Genomic DNA, 8,552 nt, shown 5'->3' with positions numbered 1-8,552 from the left:
TCGTGATTTATTATTTTATTTTCATTATTACTTTTATTAACTTTTAGTTTTATTTTTTACCTACGTGACTTTACCGAAATAACCTAAGAGTATGAATCCTTGCAGTCACGAAAGCTTCAAATCTAGAACCAAGGAGACACCTGGCATCACGAGGCGCCAAGTCCGCATGAACCACGCATCACGATTGTGGCTAAACGTGCAACCAAACACACGCGCTCCGCTGATGAAGTTGTTACGCCTTGTCGCTGGAGCTGACTGGCCTACACCAGAGCCTCAGCCTCCCTCTGTGTGGCCTCGTCCTCAGCAGCACCGGTGGTGTCAAGCGCGCAGAGAGCAACGCCACAAGGCGACCGGCACAAGGTGACGATGCAAACATCACGCAGCGTTCATATCTCGGGTCGAGCACTTGCATCCACTTTTAGTTTTTCACCATCTGGCCAAAAGAAGGCTCCCATCGACTGAAAGGGCGGCGGCATCTCTCCACAGCTCTGTGCTGTCGCCTGATGCGGCTAATGGTTGTTGTAATTTCTGGTGAGACGTCACGGTGTTCCAATTGTAAATGTTGTGGGTTTTACTCTCCAACACGTAACAGGGTAGTGCTGAACTAGTAACTAATTGGCACGTTCTGTTCACGTGGCAAACCTTACCGATTGGCTGCGTCGTTTGGTGGCTGGTTAGTGCTTCGAAAACATGTTGGCACTTCTGAGAATTTGCAACAATACCACAGGACATGTGCCTCCAGGCTCTGGAAACCACCTGGAGAAGATTCCAGGTACGCGTTGACAATGATGGTGAACAAGTGGAGACTCTTTGAAGCTATTAAGATAAATTTATTATCATGTTACAGTGTGTTATTCGTTCTTTTCCCATTAAAAACGATAGTCCCATATAAGTGTTAACATCATTTTGAAGCGCCCATTTACACGATCTATCCCGTAAAAAAACCCTCTTAAGATTAACATTGGTCGCGAAAGCCGCCGACTGGTGCGTGTTAAACCGGCGTGGTGTCGTGTTTACTTTCTGCACTGTGGACTATGTTGTTTCGCAAGTGCCATCCGAACCCGTGCTGAGTAAACACGTGTTCACGTCCATTGCGCAAGGTCGTGAGAAGGATCCAGCTGATGATGAATGACGACGGTGAGTGACGAATGGTAACGGCGGTGGTGGCATCGTGTGAGCATTGCACAACGGCCGTGACAGTCGGGAGCGAATTAATGCGCATCCATAACGAGCGTCGCCCACTCGCGTCTTGTTGTTAAAGTTCAGCCGAGACCCTCCCCCGCCTCGAGCCCCGCGATGGCCTGCGGGTTAGCGATCTCCATTCCAACTAAGGCAAAGATCCCCCGTGTAGCCTTTACAGACTGTTGGGGGCAAGTGCTGTTAGCGAGCAGCACCACGTGGGGGGGTGTGTGGCCAGCACTACGCCCAGCCGCCTTTGTCTCCCCAGTGGCGATGTTTTTGCGCATTGTGTACTCATTTGAGGCCGAGTCGACCTAGGGGTGGCCCAGGACCGGTTCAGATAATCGTCACTGATGTTGGCCGTGAGCGGGAATCGAACCCGGGTCGCCAGGTTCTTATGGCAGCGCGCGAACCGCGACCCCACCGCTCCCCACACAACTGGGCTGGCTGGTTGGCTGGCGCTTTTGTTGCCTGTACACAACCGCAATGCTGAAAGTTCGAATCCCAGCTGGGGGAGGGGGTCGAGTCGGTCCATCATCTTCACTCCAGGGTCGATAAAATATTTACCACTGTAGGAAGTCAACAGCGGATGGATACCTCCTACACAAATTAGTCTGTGGGCCAGAACAGAAATCGGTAATCACCTAAGGTAGCAGCACTTTACTAGTATCAATGTCTTTCGATTTATAATGTAGATTATTTGATAACCGACTCGTTTCAAATTCTTATCGCATAATTCACTGTTCTCGGCCACAAAAAAACTCCACCTCGCGTGGAACCGACGACTGCAGTCACCAATGAGTTTGGGTGTCTGTGAGAGCACATCAAGTCTACGCATCTCCATGCAAGTTCACATCTCAAACCATGGAGCATACAAGCAGGCCACTGCCCCCACCCCCTTTGGAAGCATTTCAGATATTCCCCAGGGCTCCTCTTGAGTGTGAAACCTTGTCTATTTCAGTCCATGGTTCTCGATGTTAGTCGACGGAGATCTCTGCACGTGACATTATCTTCCTCGCCTGGTATGCGGGTGATACGTGGGTTCGGTCCCGACCCTGACGCCTGCTGCTGCTGTCTATTTGGAGTTTGCGTCTCTCCCCCCGTGGTCGCTTGGATGTTTGCTCCGGGTCCTCGGGGTTTTCCCCTCCACAGTTAGAAACATGCGTTTGGGGTTATTTAGATGATTCTGCTGATGTAAATGTCCCAATGATAAGCCACTTTGAATGAGCTGTCATTTGCGACAGCCAGGTCGCTTCTGAATTAAAGTCAATAGCTCGGTGGGCTTTACTTGGTAGGATGATGATGGTTTAGTTTTATTGTGTTTGTGTGTTGGGAGATTTGTGAACCTTTCTTGTACTTTGCACGACTATGGTGTGTGTTGTCCTGTTTGTTGTTGTAACATTCTTACCCGCCCCTAATGGACATCTGCGAACAAAAAGCTTTACCGCTCATTGGATTCCTCCAGCACAAATACATCTGATTCTGATGCAAATGTATGGTTTTCTATGTATCGGTCTATCTATACAATCGATCGCCATGTACGGACTTAATAATGACGCCGATACAAACATAAATTTTTCCTTTTGATTTAAAGCTTTCGTGACTGCAGAGATTCATATTCTTGTTTTTTTCGGTAAAGTCACGTAGAAGGGAAGTAATAATATAATAAAAATATAAAACAATATAGAAGGGAAATAATAATAATACATTAAGCAAATTGTTATTATTTTATTACTTAAAATATTAAACAATATATTTAATTTATTATTTCCCTTCTACGTAACTTTACCGAAAGAACCAAGAAGATGCATTTTCCCGGCAAGGACTGAAGCCTCTGTGGGTCTGGGTGGGCACACGGAAAAGGTCGAAAAACTCCCGACTCAATGGGCCGTCTGCTTTAATAAGCATCGCGATACACTGTTAAGCGTCAGGAATAATGCATGTCGCAACAGCATTACACACACACATTAAAAAACACACCACAAGTTTTATTTTCCCAGACATTGCCACGAGTAAAATGATGCGTGTGCATACAGCAGTACTCTAAAAAGCCTTCAAGTCCCCCCCCCCCGACGTGTTTTGAGGCTTGTGCTGTGCGCAGGGTTCGAGGGGATGTCCCGACGTTTTGTCGTAGGTGTCGGGATCTTCTCGAGGTCCCGAATATGCCGGTACGATCACAAACGCGAAAACACACGGGAGGGCTCTCCAGCACAACCGCAAAGCGAGCCGAGAGTGGCTTCCAGTCACCTAAAAACGAGCACGGCTGGCTACACACACACAGATCACACTGTGAGTCTGGATCTCCCCCACGTCTATCCTTGTGCAGTATACCGACAGGGTCGCCCAAAAGTGACAACACACGGGGTTATATTTATTTTAACAAAATCACAGGGCTATTTAATTAAATTTGACATTTGTTCAAACTGACTTCCATTCATATTAATGCACGCACACGTTCTCTTTCGACACGGATCGAGAACTTTGTTTGCTTAAAGACCACAGATCTTAGAACATTCCATCAATTTAGTTTGTTCGTCTCAAACTCATTCGGGCTTCCTTGGTCGAGCTTGGCAAAGGACGGATTTGATGCGACCTCACAGGAAGACGGCAATTCAGAGATATCAATGATAAATAATAAGAGATAGAATATTAACTTACAGAAGAAACAACTAAAATGTTTCAATGCCAATGTTAAAATAAATTAAATAGCCGCGTGTCCCGACTCGGGCCCCCTTGCCTGTATCCAGGAAGCCAAATGCACAACGTCGAGGTTCGCCAGCCACGTGGAGGACATTCGGCTGAGAGTCCGTTTCGGGGCAGATGACTGGTTACTCTGATGGTCATACCACACAATCCCCCTCTTTCAGTCTCAATGCCTTGGTCACTCACATAGCATGGCTAATGTTAGGTGGGATAATTGGGGGGTGGGGGGGTAACACGTAGGTTGATTATGAATAATGTAGGGGCGTCCCCTTTGATGTTTATATATATTGATATTGAATCGTCAAAAGTGTAGGCGAGCTACAGGTTACTCCTCGCCACCGACCGCGACGGAACACGAAGACGACGCCGCCGCCTGCCGACGAGAACCCATCAGCCACGTCCACGATTGTTCTTCTAAGCCGCATTTCGACAACCAACCCGACATTTCGAGTTTGTACAATCCCGCGCGCAACTCGTTAGAGCCAGAAGGCGGCGGCGATGTTAAGTGTGTATATGTGTACACGGCACAATTGCATTTTTTTGTGACCACCCTTCCTGTTTAAATGATGGGGGGAGGGGGGGGGAACTCGGACAGAAGTGAGCGGAGGGGCTGCAGGGAGAGACAGACGAGAACAGCGCCCTGGTGGTGATGACGCCCCGGTGGTGATGACCCCCTCCTGGTGATGACGCCCCGGTGGTGATGACGCCCTGGGCGGCGAACGGTGCGCGATGATCACCGATTGGATCGATCGCCCCGCCGATGCCTTGCACGTCACCGGACAGCGACCACGCCGTCTCACCCACGTCGCCTTGGTGCTCAACCCCCGACTCGGAGGGAGTTGGCAGAGTTACGAATCAACATGAACGCCTCCGAATTGTGGTCCGCCACGTTTGCATATTTGTCGATTGAAAAAAATCGAATCTGTACGATGCAGCGGCTGGACGATTGCTAAGGACATACAATGGGTCACGGTGGTTATGCTTCGCACCCGAATGGGTTTGTAAAGAGTGTACTCCAGGGACTCCTCTACTTACGAACGAGTTAGGTTCCAGAGGTTTTAGATTTGAAGCTTTCGTGACTGCAATGATTCATACTCTTAGGTTTTTTCGGTAAAGTCACGTAGGAAAATAAATAAATGATAAAAATAAAAAATAATAGAAATAATAGGCCATTATTTTATTTCTATTATTTGTTCTATTAGTATTTTTTTTAATTTATTCCAGAGGTTTGTTCGAAAGTCGATTTGTTTGTAAGTCCAACTTTACTCCTGTCGATTCCAACACGTTGTACGGCATCTAGACTGAATGCGGGGAATGGCTTTAAAAGTTGTATCATCTCTTGTAGATGCAGATGCCACTGGTTCTTCACGCTCTGCTGATGTAGATGCCACTCCCACCGCTTATTGCGCGGCAGTTGAACTTGTCAACTGGACATGCGGACAGGTTTGTTCGTATCTCTGAACGTTCGTAAGTCAAATGTTCGTAAGTAGAAGCGTCCCTGCAAAGTTAATTTACTGTGTTACAAGGGAAACCCACATTTAAAATGTGGCGTTGCCGATTTTGTCTCCCGTCGTATCGTGGCTATGGATCACCGATGAGCGCCGCGAATTAGAAACGGATCAGCACGGTTGGCTACGTACGGTGCAAAAAAAGTTCAAACATATTCGCACACAAACACACACCAGAGCCGCACGTCCATTTCTGCCCAGGCTATGCACGGCGAGAGGAAAGAGCAACCTCATCCAGCAGTTGATTAATTCGCCAAACAGGCCTCTGTACATCGCCCGTTAAAATACCCTGCATCTCTTTGCCCCCCCCCCCCCCCCCTTTGTAGGATGGTTGTTCCCGAGTTGTATTATAAAGCCGTAACAAACTGATGCAAATCCAAAGTCAACGCAAAAGATAATGGTGTGCAGTCATAATCGTAGCAATCCATTTTCGGGAGAAAAAAAAAACCGTGACGTGCGTTCCACAACCCCAGGTCACGGTTCGATTATATTTGCAAACAATTCGTAAGGAGACTCGCGGACGGAGGATAGGTACCGACTCAGAGGGCTCGACTTTAAAGAAACCATTTAAACATTGCAAAAAGTTTTACACGGAGGCTCTCACGACCTATGTTATGTTTCATAATTGGTTTATTTTGGGACAAATCGCGTAGGTATCACATTAACAAGGAATCTTGATTGCTTCAACGTAGCCGGTTTGGTGAAAAACCAAATCAACAGGCACACATTTGCCCATGTGGCAACGTGGTTTTATTGGCTCTCATCGGGTGGTTGAAGATTGTACATCATGAGGCCTCCTTTGCCAGTACCAAAATGTACAAATAGGGGTTTTCCCTTTTAAAGCTTTCGTGACTGCAGGGATTCATCTTCTTGGTTTTTTTCGGTGACTTTACCGAAAAAACCAAGAAGAGGGGTTTTCCCCTTTTTTCTGAAAGTATTGTGGTTAATGTAAACATGATTCCTTACAAAATGTGTCAGTTTTGTTGCCAGAAAAAATGGGGAAAACCCTATTAGTGATTGAAGATTGTTTATTTGTTTAACATGATTCCGACACTACGATATAACCGCCAAAATAAAACTAATTAATAATCACCGAAAATAAAATTCCGTTTCATCTTGCAGCTCAGAATATAAATCGGCTTTGACCATCACGTAACGAGCAACACTCCCAGCGGCAGAGCGGGCGGCAGATGTGCGGTGGAGCAAGGACGGCTGCTCTCTGCCTCCCGGTTCCAATTCATTCATCCCACAATTGCTCATGGGGGGAGGGGGGGCGTATGATTAAAAGAAAAAAGTTAACTTACAAAAAAACTAAATAAAGAAAAACTTAACTGATGTATGCACCGACACAGGAAAGCCATTGCATTTATCAAGCACTGTACTACAACCACAACTTCATAAATTAACGTTCAATTAAAAAACATTAATATAGTTTAATCACGGTAATTTAAAGCAGTCACAGTATATATATATGCTTGGACTCTACAAGGGCGTAATATTTACAGCGGATTACAACCAGACGCACTTTGTATTCACGGGACAAAAGCTGGCTGCTGCAAGCTTGGAGCGAAACGTTCCAACTCGACCACATACCCGCGCTTCACGATGCTCACTATGCCAATCATCCGGCATGTGGGGGTTGCGCAACGGGCCTGGCACCTCCAGTGGGCAACATTTGAACATTTGGTGGAACTGTGGTGGAGGGCACCAACGATGGGGGGAGGGGGGGGAGAAGCGCTGCCCTCTGAAGCCTCAACGAATCTCAACTCTTTTTTCAAATCAAGGGAGTCCTGCTTTGGGACGATATGGTCGACTCATTTCGCATTCCCGATTTCGCTTGGGTAGGAGGATATGGCAGTGCCTGGGGAAAAAAAAACCTCCCTATGCATAATCGGGGGAGAACTCAAGCCAGGGCTGGGCTATCTGATTATTTCAGGAATCTCTTAGCGAGTATCCGTTACACGACCAAAACAAAATCTGACGACACGAAAATACGTAGGCTTTCGCGACCAATATTAATCGGGGTGTTTTTTTTATAAATCGCGTCAGTGACGACACCACATTTAAATCGCTCTATTTAATACTGAAACAGGAGGATTTCTCCCCAACTCTGGCTGTCGCCCGATGATGCTGGTTGTAATTACTGGTGAAACGTTACGGTACTCCAATTGTAAATGGTGTGCGTTTACTCTCCAACACAGCGGTGTGCTGAACTAGTAAAGAATTGGCATGTTCTGTTCACGTGACCAACTTTACTAATTGGCTGTGCCGGGTGGTGGTGGGTTTAGCGGACACATTTATATTTACGCAATCTACCCCAAAAAACCTTTATGGACACGAAAATTGCTTGAAAGAAACGTCACATCTGTTCCCACGTGTGTCGCTGGATGGAATTTGGTAATCATCAGCAGCCAGCTTGTGCAGTGGGTTTCCTGCCTTCAGAAAGCAGGTTTGGGTGGCGGCCATTTTTAAGGAGGCCTGAGTAACCACACTGACAACAGCAAATAGATTATAAATCTTAGTCAATGAATCGACTCCTTGCTCTACTCAAGCTCTAAATAGACAACTTAGCAACCTCCTTGTGTCACTGCCTAAGATAGGAATCTCAAACTACAAATATCAAGAAATGTGGCGCATGTGTGTTTAACCGACTGGATTGTGTGACGAGTTCACATATCCTTGCAAGACCTGGGCACAGTCCCATCGGTGAACTCCTCCGGCTAGCGAGGCTGTGTTGGCTGGGTCATGTAAGCCCACTTTCCCAACCACCACATGCCCGCCAGGCAGCTTCTGTTTGGCCAGTTAGAGGGAGCTAAATGGGCACGGCACAGGCTAGAGAAGAGATGGGCTTGATGCGGTACAGAAACGATGGGAGTTGATTGGACTTGCAGATGACTGGTACCAGCAGTGCCAAGATCGGCCTCTGGAAGAGGCTCGTAAAGGACGCTACCGAGCAGTTAGAGACAGTCACCCTCCAACCAATACGAGCGGGGTGCCGGGCGGCTAAAACGCTGCAAGGTGGCACAGTGGGGAGTACAAGTGATGCATCTTAAAGTCTTCCCAGTCCGTCAACCTATAACACCGTACCCTCTTTTCAGCGAGCCTTTGACACTTGATGTGGCCTCAAAGTGCACTGCACCTGGTGCAAGCGCCGGAGTGATG

The sequence above is a fragment of the Lampetra planeri genome, chromosome 57 (genome assembly GCF_965212315.1).
Source record: "Lampetra planeri chromosome 57, kcLamPlan1.2.h2, whole genome shotgun sequence".
NCBI classification, from domain to species: Eukaryota; Metazoa; Chordata; class Hyperoartia; order Petromyzontiformes; family Petromyzontidae; genus Lampetra; species Lampetra planeri.
Note: the sequence above shows the minus strand (reverse complement) of the source record.